The sequence below is a fragment of the Mus caroli genome, unplaced genomic scaffold, assembly GCF_978045245.1.
Source record: "Mus caroli unplaced genomic scaffold, Mus_caroli_1 scaffold_2, whole genome shotgun sequence".
In the NCBI taxonomy this organism is placed as follows: Eukaryota; Metazoa; Chordata; class Mammalia; order Rodentia; family Muridae; genus Mus; species Mus caroli.
The window spans coordinates 132,623,644-132,643,948 of record NW_028227257.1 but is presented as its reverse complement, the minus strand read 5'-3'; positions in this window follow the sequence as shown (position 1 = coordinate 132,643,948).

The following is a 20,305-nucleotide window of genomic DNA, read 5'->3' as shown; positions in this document are numbered from 1 at the left end:
TGCATGGTCTATGTGTGCACAATAAGGCCAAAGTCCATTCTACATTCTTGATAATTAGTTCAAATAAAATAAAATAAAACAGAAACAAATAAACAAGAATACAAAAACCATGTGAGACCTAGCCCTATGGACTTAAACATGAACTTGTACAGAAAACTCATATATCTGGGCAATGGTAGAAAGCATGCTAATTGAATTTACAGATGTCACATTGTCAACCCAAAAGTGAAACACTAGAGAAACCATGTGCCCTTCTGTATTAATTGACTTCAATCCTTTGAGCATTCTATTTAATGAAAAGATCAGGGAGAAACACTGGACAGCTGGATATCAGGGAAGCATGCGACTCAACTGCATGACACGCAGATTGATTTACAAGATCAAAAACATAGCTTAGGGGGAGAACTCTTGGAATGGAGTACAGATGGGCTTAGGGACAGAAATCTCACATCAGTGAGAAACGAGACTTGTAACCAGCAGCTAGCAAGCAGGGGCCAGTCTTTTGTCCTCCCATGTATATCCCTAACATGTGTATGCAAGAATTTTAGAGCTTAAATTTTACTTACCATAAAACTTGAAGCTGTGAATGTTGCTAAGTAGAAGAGAAATATTTAGACTTCTTTAACCAGGAACAGGACTCCCAAAGTGGCTTTAAAGCTGTTTTCGTCCATTCCCGATTAGATATTCATCAGAATAAGAAAAAAACCAACCAAACAAACAAACAAAACTTACAGAGGCCAGAAAACGAGGTAGCTATTCCTCAGAACATACCTTTCCCCCATCCTGTAGCTCTGTTCCCATGGACCCAATTCCTCAGTCTCATCCCCAGCTCTGTAGCTGGAAACTTGCTGTGCTCTCCCTTTCCTCTCTGACTCCCATCCCCAGTAGATCATTAAGACCTTCTCCAAACTCTCTTACTCCACTTCATCCCAGTAACCCAGCCTCTAACACAGTAGGACTTCCATGTGAATATGCCAGCCGAACAAGCCAGGAAATCTGGTAATACACAGTCATTCTACTCTCAAAAAATCCAGAGAGGAAGCAGAAATCAAAGAACAAACCACCCACACTACAAAGTCAAATTCAAAAATTAGCACCTACAACTCCAATCATCCCAAACCCAGATGTAGAAAGGCCAGTATAAAAACATATTCAACAACAGTCAGGACAAGATGTCTCTGCTACATCCCAGCTAGTCTACTACAGCAGGTTCTGGATATTCCGTCATAGCTGAGGCACAGGTAAAAGACATTAAAACCAACTTTATGAAGGTAATAGATGTCCTTAAAGAGGAAATGAATAAAACCCTCAAAGAAATGAAGAAAACCCAGACAGTTAAAGGAAATACATAAAAGTGTTCAAACCTGAAAGTGGAAATTGCAGCAATAAAAAAACCACAAACTGAAGGAAATCTGGAAATGAAAAGTTTAGGAATGCAAGCAAGAACAGAGGCAAGTTTCATCAATATAGTACAAGATATGGAGGAGAGAATTTTAGACATAGATGATACAATAGAAGAAATAAATATATCAGTCAAAGAATATGTTCAATCTAAAAATTCCTAACACAAAACATCCAGAAAATCTGGGACACTATGAGAAGACCAAACATAAGAATAATAGGTAAAGAGGAAAGAGAGCACATCCAGCTCAAAGATCCAGAAAATATATTCAACAAAATCATAGAAGAAAAAATTCCTAACATAAAATAGGAGGTGCCAATAAAGAAGCTGAGGGAAAACAGCATGTAGGGAGGACAGGGTTCATATCCCCTCCGTGAACCCAGGGTAACTCTGAGAGTGGTGGGGAAACCCATTCAATTCTTGGTGGAGACAGAGGGTCCTCCTCTAAGCCGATAGCCCTGTTTCTAAGAAAAGAATCTTAGGTCCAAGAAGTTACTGGCACCAAATTATATTCATGGACTACACAAAGAACAGTGGACCTAGGGATTGACTGGGTATCCCATTCATTTATGATCATCCTAGATTGTCCCTACCCTCTGTTGGGGTGGGACTTATTCTCCAAGATGGGGCCCAGGTATAATTCCTGCTCAATGGGTAGCAACTAAATGGCTCAAAAGAAGAGCCCATGGGTGGTGGAGGAAAGGCCTCTCCGGCTGGTCCTGCTGGGAGCCAAGGCTACCTGGTTTACAAATGGGAGCAGTTTTCTCCATGAAGGTCAGAGGACAAGTGGGTGCTACCATGGTGAATGGCACAAATGTCATCGGGGCAGAAACTCTACTCCCAGGTCTTGGAACTTGGGGCCAACAAGAAAATTAACATCTACACAGACAGCAGATTGCCACAACCCATGTCCACGGAATTATGTAGCAAGAGAGAGAATTGCTCGAAAAGAAATGAAAAACAAACAGGGAATCTTGGATCTCTTGGATGCCCTGATGAAGCTAATTGACCTTGGAGACTGGTTTGACTGGGTGGTGCTCTTTTCCCTGGCCCTGTTCTGAGCCCAGAACACACCCTACCATTTTAACCTGACCCCTTTTGAGATCCTATATGAGACCCCTACTCCCTTGACCCTGGCTCTTGACACCCCATCCCCACCCCCTGAGAGACTTTTCAGACTGACAAGGGTTTTATGGCTCAATTGCAACCTTTCCAGATCAGCCACCAGGAATTGTGACCTAAACTTAGTACCCTATATAACACAGTTACCTCAGAGGTTCCACACCAGTACAAGTTGGAGATTGAGTATATGTTAAGAGGTATCATGGCTGAAACTTGGAAACAAACTGGAGAGGGCCATTCCTGGTATTGTTGAACATCCCCGCCTCTGTTAAAGTGGTTGGAGTAACTGCCTGAGTTCACATCAGACCAGTACTTATGCCTGACACCAACTAGATAGCAGCCAGGTACCCAAGCAAGCCCCTTCTTCAAGGCCAGAGAAACCATGAGATCTCTATAGTGTATCTTCCAGCACTGAGATTCGGCAGCCCCCACAACCCTACCAGGGTGACTTGGCAGGTGTTATCAGCCACTGGGGATCTGGGGATGTGGCTTGGTCTACTACCAAGGAACACCCACATTGTATCTGGTCTGTGATCCCTGTGATTTAGTGGTGGGCCTTGACTTCTGGGGTATCCCTGTCCTGGAGACACAGAAAAAGGAATTGCCCAGATGTGGGGAACAAGGAACTTGTAAATCTAAACCATGTCCCAAAAGTGACCTTGGAGGGTGAGGTTTAGGGTGTGGACACCTAAAGTCGAAGTGTGTCCTTCAAGAAACCCCTATATATGTGTGCCCCTAAGATGGGAGAAACCAGTAACAGGCTTATCAGTGTCAGGGGTCAACCACTTTTTTGTGCTCCTGGGGTTGTGAAACATTGGGAAGCACATACTGGAGATGATTCTGGGAGGTAGTTAAAAGATTCAATGGTCAAGATGAGAGAAGAGCTAGCCAAGTGGAAAAGAGAAAGAGAACAAGCCCAAGGTTGTTTTGAATCCTGGTTTAACAATTCTCCTTGGTTCACTACCCTGATCTCCTTAGCAGGTCCCTTAATCATCTTGTTTTTACTTCTGACTTTTGGCCCCTACATTTTGAACAGCTTAGTCACTTATGTTAGGGAATGTGTAGGTTCAGTATAGCTAATTATCTTACAGCAAAAATACAGAGAATTACATATAGAAGACCATGAGTATAAGTTATCATAATACCAACAATAGCTTCAGGATTGAAGCATGCATAAGAAAAAGGGGGAATAAAGAGGTCAGCTCAGGACCTTTAGAAAATTCCACCAGGCACCCCTCCTCTCCTAGAAGAGAGAGGTCAAAAGGGAGAGGCTGATTAAGCCCCTACTACCTCATTCCCTAAAAACCAACCAGTTTAAAGGGCATACTGTTCCACCAATCATTTTGTACCTAGTTGCTGATGCTCAATTCCACCCCTGGAAACTGTAAAAACTCGCTGAGCCCTTGGGGTCACTGCCCCTCCTTCAGGTGAAGGACAACACCGGCACAATGGAACAATAAATTCCCCCTTGCTCTTCCATAAGGGTGAAGAGAATAACCCTCTAGAAACTACTAGAAGAAATACTCCAACCTAAGGATGTTAACTATGCACATTAAATCACAAAAACTAAATATTCTCATACCGGTGAAAGTAAAAGAAGAGAAGCATATACATATATTTACACACATACACTACTACCATCACCTCTACTATCATTGCTATCAACAACAAAGTAACATGAATAAACAATCATTGGTCATTAATAACTTTCAATATCAATGATCTCAATTTCCCAACCAAAGAAATGATGCAGAGTAACAAAATGGGTGCAAAAGCAGTATCGATTCTTCTACTGCACCAAGAAATACATCAAGGATAAACATTACCTCAGAGTAAAGGGTTGGACATAGATATTCCAAGAAAATAGAGCTAAGAAGCAATCTGGTATTACCATGTTAATATCTAAGAAAATAGACTTCAAACCAAAACTAATACATAGATAAAGGGAAGGATACTATATACTTATCAAAGGAAAAATCCAGCAAGATGATATTTCAATTCTCAACATCTATGTCACAAACACAAAGGCATCTGCTTTTATAAAATAAATACTACTACAGCTTAAATCACATATTGACCATCACACACTGATAGTATAAGACTTAAATAACCAACTCTCACCAGTAGACAGATCATCCAAACAAAAAGTAAACAGACATACTAGAGCTATCAGACATTACAGATTAAAGCTAGATGTCAACAATAGCAGAAAGAAGAGAAAGCTTACAAACTAGTGAAAAATGAACAACTCTCTAATAAACAAAAACTGAGTTAAGACAGAAATATGATAGATATAAAATACATTTCAGAATTCAGTGAAAATGAATACACAGCATGCCCAAACTTATGCTGGGACAAATGAAAGTACTAAGAGAAGTACTAAGAGAAAATTCATTGCACTAAGTGCCTACGTTAAAAAAAGAGAGAAAAAGAAATCTCATATTAGCAACTTCACAGTACACCTGAAAGCTCTAGAAGAACAGTTCTCAACCAGTGGGTCATGACCACTTCAGAAGTCTAATGACCCTTTCCCAGGGGCCATTTAAGAGCATCAGAAAAAATAGATATTTAAATAATGATTGATAACAGTTGCAAAATTTCAGTTATAAAGTAGAGATGAAAATAATTTTATAGTGGGGGGTAACCACAACATGAGGAGCTGTGTCAAAGAATTACAGAATTAGGAAGGCTGAGAACTACTGTTCTAGAACAAAGAGAAAAAAGTACACCTAAAAAGATTAGATGGCAAGAAATAATCAAATTCATGGCTGAAGTCAATAAACTAGAATAAAAAAATATAATACAAAGAATCAATGAAACAAAGAGTTAGTTCTTTGACAAAATTAACAAGATTAACAAACCCTTATGCAAACTGAAGGGCAGAAAGAGAATATCCAAATCAACAAACCAGAAATGAGAAGGGGAATATAACAACAGACCCAGAGGAGATCCAGAATATCATAAGGACATACTTTCAAAGCCTGTACTCCACCAAACTGGAAAATCTAAAATGAATAATTTTCTTGCTAGGCACCATTTGCCAAAGTTAAATAAAGATTAGATAAACAATTCAAATAGGTCTATAACCCCTAAGGAAATAAAAATGATCATTAAAATATTAAAAAAAAAAAAACAAAAACAAAAAAAACAGGACCAGATGTTTTTAGCACAGAATTCTAACTCATTTAAAGATGACTTAATCCCAGTACTCCTCAAAGTATTCCATAAAATAAACAAAAGAGGCATTGCCCAATTTATTTTACAAGACCACAGTTACCTTGATAACACAAGCCATATAAAGATCCAACAAAGAAAGAATTACAGACTAATTTTCCTTATGAACATACATGCAAAAATACTAAAAAAAAAATATTACCAAAAGCATATCAAAAAGATCATCCAACATGATTAAATAGGCTTCATATCAAAGATGGTGAGATGGTTCACTATATGAAAATCAGTAAATGTAATCTACCATATGAACAATTTTTAAAAATACACATGATAATCTTATCAGATGCAAAAAAAAAAAAATATTTTGACAAAACACAAGAGCCCAACATGGTAAAAGTCCTAGGGAGATTAGGAATATAAGAGACATAACTAAGCATAATAAAGGCAATTTACAGGAGACCTTATAGTCAACATCATATTAAAAGGAGAGAAAATCAAAGCAATTCTGGGAGGATTACAAGATTTTTTATCCTTTGCATATGTATTCAGTATAGCATTTGAAGTTGTAGCTAGAGCAATAAAACAACTAAAGAAGATAAAGGGGTTATTAAAAATTGGAGAGAAAAAATTCAAAGTATTATTTGCTGATTGTATCATTGTATACTTAAGTGACCCTAAACTTTCCAATAGTGCACTCCTATCTCTGATAAATTCTTTCAGCAAATTATCTGGGTTCAAAGATTAATTCAGAAAAAAAATCATTAGCCCTTCGATATATAAATGATAAACAGGACTGGGGTAGAAATCAGGGAAAGAACAGCTTTCACAATAGCCACAAATACTATAAAATATGGGTTATTCTAACCAAACAAGTAAAAGGCTTACATTATAGAAACTCCAGAACTTTAAAGAAAAAAACCTGGAGATTTAAGAAGATGGAAAGATCTCCCATGGGCACAGCTCAATAGAATTAACATTAATAAATGGTCATCCTACCAAAAATAATCTACAGATGCAATGCAGTCTGCATCAAAATCCCAACACAATTCTTTGCAGACCTTGAAAGGACAATTCACAACTTGATATGACAAAAATAAAACCCATGATTGCTAAAATAGTCATAAACAATAAAAGAACTGCTGGATGCCCCAACATTTCTGATTTCAAATTGTACTACAGAGATATAGTAATAAAAACCATGTGGTATTGGCAGAAAAACATACATACTCATCAATGGAATGTACTGAAGATCCAGACATAAATCCACACACATGTGAACTCCTACGTTTTTATAAAACCAGAAATGCATACTCGGAAAAATAAAAACAGCATCTTCAATAGATGGAGCTGGTCAAACTGTATGCCTGCATGTAGAAGTATGTAACTAGATCCACACTTATCACCCAGCCCAAAACGCAAGTCCAAGTGGATCAAAGACATCAATGTAAAACCAGATACACTGAAAGCACTGGCACAGGAGATGACTTTCTGAACAGAGCACCAATAGACCAAATGCCAAGATCAACAATTAATAAATGGACCTCATGGGACTGAAAAGCTTCTCTAAGGCAAAGAATACTATTAATAGGACAAAGCAGCAGCTTACAGGATAGAAAAAGATATTTAACAACTCCTCATTCAATAGAGAATATATCCAAAATATATTATCAAGAAACTAGATATCATAAAACCAAATAATTCAATTTAAAAATGGTAAACATATCTAAACAGATAATTCTCAAGCATGGAATATCACATGGCTGAGAAACACTTAAAGAAATATTCAATATCCTTAAATCAAAACTACTTTGAGATTCCATCTTACACCTCTCAGAAAAGCTAAGATCAATAATACAAGTGACAGCTCTTGCTGGCTAGGATGTGGAACAAGGAAAAAAACTCCTGCATTGCTGGAAGGAGTGAAAACTTGTATAAGCCACTATGGAAATCAATATTGTGGTTCATCAGAAAGTTAGTAATTGATCTACCTCACTCGCTGTACCACACTTATACTACTTTTGGGCATCTGCTCAAAGGATATTCCATCCTATTACAAGGACATTTGCTCAACCATAATCATTGTGGATTTATTCATAGTAGCCAGAAACTGGAAACAACCTAAATGTCCCTCAATGGAAAAATGGATAAAGAACATGTGGTATGTGATATATTTACACGATGGAGTACTTCTTAGCTGTTAAAAAAAAAATGACATCATGACATTTGAACGGAAATGGTTAGAAGTAGAAAAAATCATTCTGAGTGAGATAACCAAACTCCAGAAAGACAAACATGGTAGTCACTTATAATTAGACATTAGTCATTAACTAAATGATAACCAAGCTACAATCCATAGACCCAGAGAGGTTTGATAAAGAGGAGGGGATTAGGGATGCAGGAATATCTTTGGGAGAAGAATATAGAATATATTTTATGAGAAAATAGGGGTCAGATGAAAATGGGAGCTGGGAGGATCAGTTTCGGGGAAATGGGGAAAAGGGAGAGAATTCAGGGAGAGATGACTACAATTGAGAGAGTTTTTTGGAAGGTGATGTGGAAACTTAGCGCAGCAGAAACTTCTTGGAATCTATGAAGATGATCCTAATGAGGACTGCCAAAAGGGGATATAGGTTCTCAAATGGTCATCTCTTGTAGCCAGGCAAGACTTCTAGTGATAGAACTAGTGTGCATTCAATTAAGCTATTGACCAAGGGGGTCCCATGGAAATCCCCAAACAATCCAGGATATTGCTACAACAGTTTATACTCTGCAAAAACTGACAGTGCAGGGAAGGCGCCATTGCTGAAACCAACAATCACACAACTCATTGAACATGGAAAAGTTTAATAAGTAGCTACATGGAGCCCTCACCTGTATCTTCTCTTCTTTTTGATACAGGAAGGTACACTCTAGTCTACCAAAGAGAAACATGAACACCAACTTAGCCATAAAACCTTTAACCTATCATCCATCCAGCCTGGAAAATATGCTAGGGTAATGATGGCACAAAACACATGGAAGTAGCCAATGAGTTTCTGATTTGATCTAAGGCCTACTTTACAAGAAGAAATCCACACCCGACACTGCTTGTTTGGATAACCATGAACCAGAGACCAGATATCCCAAACATATACTGTAAAACCAAACACTATTAGTCTAAAAAAAAAATCAATAAAATTATTCTTAATGATATACTACTATACTTATAGATGGGTACCTTATCTAGCCATAATCAGAACGGCTTCTGCCAGCAGTGGTTAGAAACAGATACAGAGACCCATAGCTAGAAAATTTGCAAAGAAAATCTAAATTGGAGGTCTCCAAAAAATCCCTCCTCTCAGAGATCAGGAAATTCCATAGAAGAGAAATGAGTAAGATTTTAAGAGCCAGGGGTAAATAGAGGATATCAGGAGAATAATAGCCCTTTAAGTAAACTAAACATGGTACAGATGAGCACACTGAGACTGAGCCATCAAGCACAGGGTCTACATGAATCTGTACTAGGTCCTCTGAATATATATTATAGCTATTAGCTTAGCATTTTAATGGAGCTCCTAACTGTGAGAATGAGTGAATGACTCTTGTACCTGCTTTGGGACATTTCTCCTTCAATTATGTTGCTGTGCCTAACTCTGATATGATAATTTTTGTTTCATCTTACTATTTTTTTTTATGTTTGATGTTTCTCTTATAATCCTGTCCTTTTCTAATGAGAAGACAGGCAGAAAGGGAGTAGATCCAGAGCAAAGGGAAAGTGGGGAGGAACTGGAAGGAGTAGAGGGAGAGGAAACTATATCAGGAAATATAGTATAAGAAAACAATCTATTTTCAATCAAAGAAAAAAGAGAAAAAGAAATCTTGCAGAGAGTAGCCTTGTGTTTGTTTACCTTACCTTAACAAACACAAAGTTGAAGATTTTCTTTGCATTTATTTTAAAGTCACCATTCTGTATTCTTTATATTATACATAATATACATTCTATATGTATATATATATACATACACACACACACAAAATAAGCAAACATACAGATGAATCCATCTACTATTTGTGGTCTTCTATGTATACAGGTTAAAAACACTGATCTCAAAATACCCTTTGCTTAGTAAGATTGAGATATTTTGTGGTTTGGACATTCCTTCTAAAATTCATGTTGAACTTTAATTCCATTGTAATGATATTAAGAAATGGAACTATAAAGAAGTAATTAGTCTCTAATGATAGATCAATGTCATTATCATAATAGAGGTGCCACCCTCTTTCCCTTATCTCTTCAGTTGCTCTTCTGTCATGTTAGGTTTGAAGCACAAAAAAGGTTCTCACCACATATAAATCATTAAAACAATCAAGGTCAATGGTTGGAAATTTGCTTCTCTGAATTGAAGAGAGAGCTCCTACATAACACTATATTATTAACTTTCTATTATAATATAGTATATTTATTATAATATATGTAACTAAGTTGAGGATTTAGAAAGTTTTGAACTATGACCTATATTTACCAAAGACACAAATACATAAAAAGGTACATAAATAAAACATTTACTGTTAGTAAATAATAAAGAAAAATTTATTTCTTTAACATATAATAAATATCTACAGATTATATATGGACAATTTTTGCCATCTATTTAAGAAAAGCTACATACCAAATTAGATGCATCTACTTACTTATTTTTCGATAAGGAATTAGATCTTGACTGAATAAGTTACACTTTAGGACACAGAACATCTTTCAGTCACAGAGCTAGATGCTGAAGTCAGGTCCTCTGTAAGATCAGCAAGTACTTGTAAACACCGATCCATTGCTCCAGCCTCTAGTACCAAGATACTGATTTGATATTTACGTGCTGAAGAAAGACAGTAGAAAATTGTAAATAATTAAATGATTATATACCTATAAGAACAGAAAATTTGTATCACCAATGAAATTACAGCAAACCATAAAATGCAAAGCTTTTGAATCTCAACAGAGGTGTTTCAAGCTGTATGTTTTGGTATTGTATGATACTGTGTGGTTTGACAGCATGTACCATATGCTGAATTTACGGTGTGTACTTTGTGTTCAGAACAATGGTTGCAATAAATCTTAATGATCAAGCACTGCAAGAAACATTTTAGATTCATTATAGATTTGATTTGCAATTAAATTTTGGTGGTTGCAGATTCAGAAGCCTTTTACCAATGCCAATTTTTTTTTAAATAATCACTGCATTGAGTACATGACCCCATAAGGGGCCACAACCCATAGTTTAAATAGCTGCCAAATTTAAAATTACTTAAAGTCACTGCCAAACTATTTCAGTTACACTCTTCCATTTAATGATGGTTGAAACAAATTTGATTAATATGTAAAGCTGGGGTAAAAATCTAACTTTTAATTATTTAACATCTTTCTTTGGGGACCTCGTCATCAGTGGTATAAGTTTTCTTCAATGAGTCTATGTAGACCACAGGGCTTCCACTTGATGACACCCTGGCTACCCCAGTTTTCACATTGGCTCTCCAGGGCTCCACAAATCAACTATATACAATTACTCTTAAGAAACAAGGTTTTACCCTAAATTGAAATTATTTGCATTATTTTGTCAATAAGAGAATTGTTAGTGTCTGTATCTAAAAGTCTCAGCAGAAGTTATGACCAACCCTCTTGTAGTCCAAACAAAAGAAAGACGACATAGACAATGTAATACTAAGAGTAAGCAAATCTCCTCCAGGAGGACAGAAAATGAAAGACAGACCATATCTATTCTATTGATTGATAACATGACTGCTATCTGAAAATATGCCTGTCACAACAGGGCATACAGTATTTACTAACCATAGTTGGAAGCGAGAATAAGTAGACTCTCATCTCAGCTAAGGGAAATAGCCTTTGCAGAGGTCAGGCTGCAAAGCAGTTGCTGACAAGGTTTCTACCATTGAAGTAGCACATTTTCTAGGCTATAGTCTATATTTTCTCCTCTTAGATTATGCCTGTTCGTTCATCTTCTTTTGCTCACATTTATTATTCATAGAAGTCAAAGCAAGTACCTGTAAATAACTAATTTATACACCACTTTAGCCTCAAATACAAAATAAATTCTTCTAACTATAATTCCAGCACTCGAGATAAAATATTTGGTTTATGGTAAAATCTGCATAGGTAATGTAAAAATCAATCACATCATTAATGCTTATACCAAAGGAACTCTCAATAGCATAAGCCAAATTAAAATCTTTATGCCTTTTGTCCTATTCAGATTCTATGCTATTCTATAGTAGACTACAGAAATGAGTTTGATTTCATTTATTCAACAAATATTTTTTATGCCTTCTAAATGATTATTTTTTCATTATCAAAACATGGAGTATGGGCAATCTCAGGAACATGGGTTAAGTTTGGTCACACAAATACAGATTGTAATTTCAACTTATTTCCCATTAAAATTAAAAATTCATACTAAGAACAAAACTAAGAAAATATGGTCCATTCATTTATATGAAAATGTCATGACTTCATTTTTTGTTACAGTTGTATACTATTCTATTATACACAAACACACACACACACTAGAAAATATGTTGCATGAAATAAATTAGACCCAGAAAGATGAAGTTCCCATGTTCTTTCTCATCTGTGCTTCCCAGCACCAAACCTTCAGATGTAAAGATATGTATCGTAGAATAATTGGAGAAATAAGAAAAGTAAAAATGACCATGAATGGGACCCCCAAAGAAGAGAATAGCAGAATACAAGTGAAATAAAGGTAAAAGCAGGAAAAAGAGGAAGGGAGCTTTAATTAGGGATACAGGAGAGAGGGAGGTACATAAGGGAGACAGAGGAGAAAGACTACAAAACAATATGGATGTTTGAAAAATCAATAACCAGTCATATTATTGTATATTTACCTAAAATTACATAAATTACAAGTACGTGTGTGTGTGTGTGTGTGTGTGTGTGTGTGTGTGTGTGTGATATCACTTGGGCCAATAACAGCCAGTAATGATGACCATCTATTAAAACAAATCATGAGAAAACTCCATTTGAGTTGTTAGTAATGGGATTCCAAAGGAGCTCCAAAAACAATATAAGCTATTTGTATTAGCCTTTGGTTGATTCACAGAGGTTGGGGACAAGTCCCTATTTTGAAGGACACTGCATACTTAAGACACAGGTCTCCAAAGATTCCAACTGGATTTGATCCAAAAGACTCCTGCCTTATAACTGTCACGGTACCAGAAGGTGATATGCAATTTACCAAAAGAGAAAGGTAACTTATAGTCCTATCCAGTTGTGATATAAAGGTGTGAAATACACCACAACAATGGTAGCATGGCAAGATATTTCCTAAAAAAGTATTGGTGGCACTCAAATTTTTGGCAGTAATCAACAGCTCTCTAATTAGATGCCACTCAAAGCGAAAGAGTACTGTGTTTTCTGGTACTGGAAACTTAGTCCACTACCTACGACTAATGAGGTTATAGAGCTTAAAGGAAAATTACTACCAATACTTTTCTATATGAGTGTGCTTTCTTTCTAATTATTTTCAAAATACTTATCCTTATACCCACAGATAAATGTAGCGCTCACATTTCAAAAAAGAAACTTCTCTTTGCAGAAAAAGAGAGAGAGAGAGAGAGAGAGAGAGAGAGAGAGAGAGAGAGAGAGAGAGAGAGAGAGAGAGAGAAAGAGAGACCATTATAAACACTATGACTGGTCAAAATTCAGAGAATAACTGATCCTGAGATGTTCAGTCATAATGGATCTATCTACAACACAACTCCTGCATCTTTAGGGAACATTGCAGAAGAGGAAATGGAAAGATTATAAGAGCAAGAACTCAGGGATACCTGGTGTGACATTTTTGCCTCCTTGAAATGAAAAGGAAGCTTTGCCCATGATACCGCAATAATATGGCTGTCTAAACAAGCCCTAAATAATGTCAGTACCAATAGACATGCTGTCCTATCATAGGAGGTTCAAAGGAGGTGGAAAGCTCATATGGCCCCACCCCTAGACAAAGAACTGAAGGCAACTAATACTGCTGAGAGAGGGATATTACTCTTCCCCAGGAATAAACTTCTTAATTGTTTATCCAATACCTTGTAGTCAGTCCATATATCATCTATAGATAGACAGACTATGGATGTATCAATCTGCTAAAGATTGAAGAGCCTTCCTATTCAGATAAAGACAGTAATCAAAAACTACATATGAAAATCCAACAAGTCCCTAGTTAGAGGACCTTTCTCTTACAAATTTTATCATCAACAGACTATATTATTTTCTACCAAATAAATAAGTCCACGAGATAATGAACTTTAACAAAAGGTTAATTTTGGCCCAGAGTTTTGTGGTCCATGATTGATTGGCTCTATTACTTTGGAGAGGCAACAGATTGTAGTAGGGTGAGCATGTCAGAAGATAACTAAAGACCTTGTGACCAGAAAGAAAACAGAAAATGAAATCTCCATGAAGGGTATGCCTACAGTGGCCAAAGTACTTGTCTGCAGGCCCTATTCTCTAAAGGAGGCTCATGCCACTCAGGGAACGAAGCCTTTAACATACAGTCTTTGGGGGAGACTTACCTAAGTCATAGTTAGTAGAAGACATTACTGTGTCAAGAAAAATTCCCTAACAGCGTTTTAAGTATCATTTCTGTATTACAGACTTTCAATAGTCAAATCATGTCTAACATCACCTCTGAACTTGTACCCAAGACCAGATAGCCCAATCTTAACTTTTTAAAGTTTTTTTTTGTTTTCTGTTTTTTTTGTTTTTGTTTTTTTTTTTTTTAATTTTGTGAGTTGTGCAGAATATATTTTGGGTTTTGGGGAAAGTATTGCTGCAGAGTTGAGATGTGGATATTAGAAGTTCTGAAACTCAAGTTCCAAGCTGCCTATCAGAGATCTGGTAACTGACCTTGGGTCCTCTCTAAAAGCAGTGTGTGCCATTAACCACTGAGCTATCTCTTCAAGTCCAGAATCTGCAGTTTTAAGGTCTTGAGATAATTCAGATGTTTCCTAAACTCAGAGGTGTACTACTCATCTCTGCTAGCACCAGACTTCCTTATATGATCTATGTCCACAAAGCAGTTTCCCTACATTTACACAAGACTTAGAAGAATAAAGTGAGCAATCTGAGACAACAGCCGTTTTCAGACTTTAGCCTGGATCAGAAACATAAATCATTAGGCCACATGCCCAGATCATCTGATTCCTTAGGTCTGGGTTGGGACCTGTTAATTTGCATTTCTAACAAGTTACCAGGTGGTCCTGAGGCTGCTAGCTGATGGAACACACCTTTAAAACCATTTTCAAACACCAGTCCTGGGAAGTTGGAGGGGTTGATTCTTCTGAGACCAGCAGTGATGGCGGTCCTTGCCCAGTGTGATATCCTCCTGATATGGCAGACACACTGGAGTTCTGAGGCCAATGGTAGCAGCAGCTTCCTTAGCAAGCCAGTTTTCTGTGTGGTTCCGGGCATTGTTCCCAGAAACTCAGCCTAGAATCTGTACTTTTAACTCTCCCAATAACTGTGTGAACTATCATAAATCTCTTTCCAAATAAACTTGTTAGGTCAGATTCTGTTGCCTACAATTAAGGACTCTAGCCAACACCACTCTTCTCGACACTTAGCAAAGGAGTTTTAAACTATGGTTTTATTTTTTAGCCCACTTCACTTGGGTAGATCAACAGATACAAGGGAAAAGACCTAATCAAAGATTTAGTCTTGTGTCTTATGCTGTAAGAACCAAATCCCAGCGACAGGTGAATGAGTGGAGCTTGTCTTCAAGACAACTGATGTACACTCACTATCCAGCATCCTTTGGAGGACCTAAAGGACTTGGCACATGATTAACCCTTACATTATACTAATTTTAACATAGATATTAATGTGGATCACATTTTTAATGTCTTCTAAGAATAAGTCTCTCCAAGTTACTTCAACTATATCATAGCTGAAAGTGGAAAACTTTACTTTTGATCATGAATAGATGTATCTCTGTTAATGTACAACTTAATATAGTTATATATAATAATAGATTCTTCTCTAAAAGCTTGCCTTGCTACTGAGTTATAATGTCAGTCTGTTCAAGTGTTGATGCCCCAAATACTATCAATTTAACACTAATAAGGCCAAGTTGACTTTAATACTTAACACAAAAAGGAAGATATTATGAGCCTGGCAGGATTTTAAAGGCTTCTTGGAGAGTCAATTCTGAAAATTACCATTAGTTGAAAGAATATTTTAAGGTGGGACTTTAAATTTTGGGGGGTCAAATAAATAAGAAGGATGGCTATGATTGTAAAAGAAGCATTAAACAGGAAAACAAAGATTTTTGAGACAAAAGATTCACAAAATTTAAGGGTACAAATAACCCATTGATACTTACCATTGAAGGCATAAGTCATGAGTTTAGGCATGAGTTTTATAGAAAAATAAAATTATGTTAATATGGACAATATGCTGGTTGTTTTTTGTCAATTTGACACAAACAAAGACATCTGGGAATAAGGGTGAGACATCACCTTTATCAGATCAGCCCATAGGAAATCTAAGGAGCATTTTCTAAATTAATGGTTTTGTTTGAGAGGGCCCTGCTTTCTGTGTTTGGTGACACCACTGATATGATGGTCCTAAGCTTTATAAGAAAGCAATCTAAGTAAGCCTGAGAACCAGCCCTCTATGACTTTTGCTTCAGGAAAGGTAATGTTTATAATGAGTGCCAAGTAAGCACCTGAAACTCAATAATATTTCTTGGAGGATACATGCCTGCATGAATAATAGATGAACATGTAGATGAATTGGGTTTGCCTATAGTCTCATAGTCTTCAAATGTCCATTCAGAATCAAGGGCTACCAAATACTTTCAAATCATGTGTACAAAACTTACCTGTATATAATGCAAAGTCAACAGATAGGAATTATTCTGGAGGGTACAGGAGCAGTAATTTGCTACAGCATAGATCATGTAATATCCTGAATGGGAGCTGGAGCTTCTATCCTGTTTATATTGATTGACACAGTGAAAGTCAGAGCATAGAAGATGTATACAGGAGACAGGTTGTCCTTGTTTCATAAATGCCACGTGTGTTCATGATGAACACTAGCAAAAGAGAGAATCAAAGGATGACATGTTGAATTTGAGTAAATTTAAACTTAGCATCAGTCAAAAACCACTAAAATTAACCAAATGAGGGCAAAGCATTAAAAGTAAGTCTGGTTCTGGAAAGACAAAAACTAATACTTTGCATTTCTATGACTCATGCAATTTATACAGCAATGAATAAACATAAATGTTCTGCCTCCAATGAAGAAATTCATGGCCAGATAATCCACATTCCAAAAGTAAATAAGCAAATAAACACTTGGGAGAAAGACTGGGTTGGGCCACCATTTCTGGAAAGAAAGCTCAAGCTATTATGATAGATTCGCTTTGTCTTTCTTCAAAACAAAGGAGGATAGCACACTAACATCCCTTCCCTGCATTTTCGACAATGTACCTGAATTTCTGCTTTGCCCTGTAAGTATTCACCCTTACATAAAAGTTAAACACTGTGGAGGTGGAAGAGTCATGGTGGATCTCCTGAGCCCCTCAGTGACCTCAAATATGTACAGTCACTTGTGGGGAAAAATCTAGAAGCAGCTGTTAGCTAAGAGACTAGGCATGATAACCAAGTACCTCTTAGGCTGTATTCTCCCCTGGCACTGACCCAGCTCCACTAGCGTCCTCTCCTCAGAAGAACACATGCACCAGTTCCCTCTCCAGCTGATGGAACAAACACAATCCTAACTTTGCCTGCCCAGCCACCTTAATTTCTCCACAAGCTGCATTTTAAAATTCTCTCTCCTGTTCTGCCACCTGCTTTACCTTTCTTTGCTCTTTGAAATTCCTACCTCCTTACTCCCCCCCTTTTTCAAATTATCTCCAACAGGTGTGCATCTAATCAAAGTAAGATTTTTCTTGATTGTGGAAAAGTGTACAAAAGTAACTCCACATATGTGCAATTTCATGAAAGGGAAATTGCATATGGTGAGGGCTTTTTGTAAATGCAATTATGGGTGAAAAGTGCTTCAGTGGTACTGTGGACAAAGTGCTTGGGAAGCACTTGAAAGCCTAAGTACCAGGCAGCTGGAGTCAAGAGGGATTCATCATACCGGAGACCTCTGCCAAGAGAATTTTTTTCACATTTCCCAATTCTAAGTCTCTGAGAGAAATGGGGAGGAAAGAAGATAGGACATCAAAGATTCTAGGTGCATCTGTGTTTCAATAGTGTGTATGTGTGTGTGTGTGTGTGTGTGTGTGTGTGTGTATACATTCCACAAAACAGGGAAAATTTGGAAGAGTTTCTCATTCCTTCCTCCATGTCAGTACCAAGGATCCAATTTGGGCAGTCAGACATGGCATTAGTGACTTAATTATTCAAGTCACCTTCCATCTTCCAAAACTCTATTACAGCTAACTTTTGAAAGAAGTCACCTTCCATCTTCCAAATCTCTATTACAGCTAACTTTTGAAAGAAAATTTTAATCTGAGCTTAAAAGTCAGCTGATAAGAACATCATAGTCATATCAACATGTCTTATTTCTTGATCTATTTATTCAATAAATATAAAGAATATAATATGTTGTATCTTTTGTTCTGAGAACTGCCCACATGAAGAGAAGCAAATACACAGCCTGGCCACAGAATGCACTTTGATGGTGTTTGCATGTGCTCATTCTAGCTCTCTCACTGTAGATCTGAGTAAGAAATCTGTCTTTAGTTCCAAAGTTATTGGAACTAGACCACAGAGCATCCAGGGTGAGACAAAGCTGAATTTGTAAGACCAGAATTTTCATCCAGCCAGTCCCAAAACCCTCTTATGAGAAATAGTTTTAAAGTTCCCCTTTGCCCTGAAATCTATATCTAATATATTTGCACAAGGAATTTCCAATAAAGTTAATATTATGCCTTAACTACAATGTAAACTAAAAGGAATGGAAAGATAACATGTAATAAGATGATATGCATTTCTATATGAAAATTCTCAGGTGTCATAACAAGAAGCCATATGAAGCTGTCATATGTTTGTATCTATACTTAGAATCTGCGTGAAGGTGACAACCACAAATGGAGTCAAGTACAGGTGTGCTGAATTGGCAACTCAAATATCACAAGTGGTGTTGCCATTGGTGATGTAATTTTCTGAAACAGTGAACAACTCTTGATAATTTCTAACAAACAACCCTCCCTTGATATGCAATGTGGTTGCATTCCTAGAAATTTCAGTGTTCATTAAAACTACGGAAAGATACTTTAAAATGTGTGTGTGCAATGGACTTAGGTTGCATGTGCAAGCCATATGTGGATTTTTCATGGATGTGAACATTTAGTAGGTAAGTGGAGCATCATATGTGATACAGAACTGTGAATTCTTGCATAGAATGAGCTGCACATGGCAGAACACGTGAAATCATTGATATCCATACACTGCTAGGAATGATATAATTCATAGCAACCAAAAATGCACACCAAAGTCCCCCAGGGAGAGGCATTGTTCTTATTAAGAACCACTACAGAAGAAAAGCAAGTGAAGTTAGTGTAGGCAATCCAGTAAAATAAACTCGGAATGAGCCAGCATGTCAGTGAGAAGCCACGTGCCTGTGCCTCTTGCCTATGCATGTTGTGGGGAGCTAGCAGATAATTCTAAGAAGGAAGCTGGGTAACTCAATACACAATTCTAAATTATGATTATTCTTCATATATAATGTATTATAAGGATGTAGGAGTGAGCAAAGGCATAGACACAGCAGCTAAGAAACTATTATAAGTAAAGTAAGAAGAGGTGATAACACCTTACAATGAAGTGGGAAAGACTGATCTAGAAAAACTAGTCTGTTTGGGATTTGTGTTCCTTGTATCTGGGGTTGCATGTGGTAAGAAGGTCAAACGAAATTGAATGGCTCTCTAGGTTCTGGTGGAAAAAAAAGAAAAAAGAAACAGTGGACACCTTCTGAGATGAAATGAACAGAAAATGAAAAGGACTGAGAAAAAGTAGTATTGTTTGTGGGCATTCTAAGTTGCCTGTTGTTGTAGTCTATTGTGAAATGTCCCCCACGGGCTCATAAGATAGAGCACTGGGTTTTCAGCTTATAGCACTGATTTTGGAAGGTTGTGTAACCAGAGGAGGTGAGTTTTGCTAGAGAAAGTGATTTAGTAGGAGCAGACTGTGAGCCAACAGTCTGGTGCAACTTCCTGTCCAGTCTCTGCTTCCTAGCTGTAGGCATTGATAAGACCAGCCACCTTGTTCTCTTACTACCATGCCTTCACTACTGTGGTGGACTGTGCATCCCTTCTTAAACTATGAGCTCAAATAGTCATTTAAGTACTTCTGTCAGGTACTTGGTCACAGCCACACAAAGAGTAAGTAATATAGTTCCTGCCTAAGTAAATGATAGGGGTAAGTAGGGATACCCATGTGGGCCCTCTGTGAAATGGGTGAGAGACTAAATAAAATTAGAAAGACTCTATGAATGGATTTAACGTTAACACATTCTCTTGAGACATCATAAAATAATATAGAAACCAAAAGGATACTTGCAAACAAGTTCACTATGTTGGGAGAAATTAAAGCTTA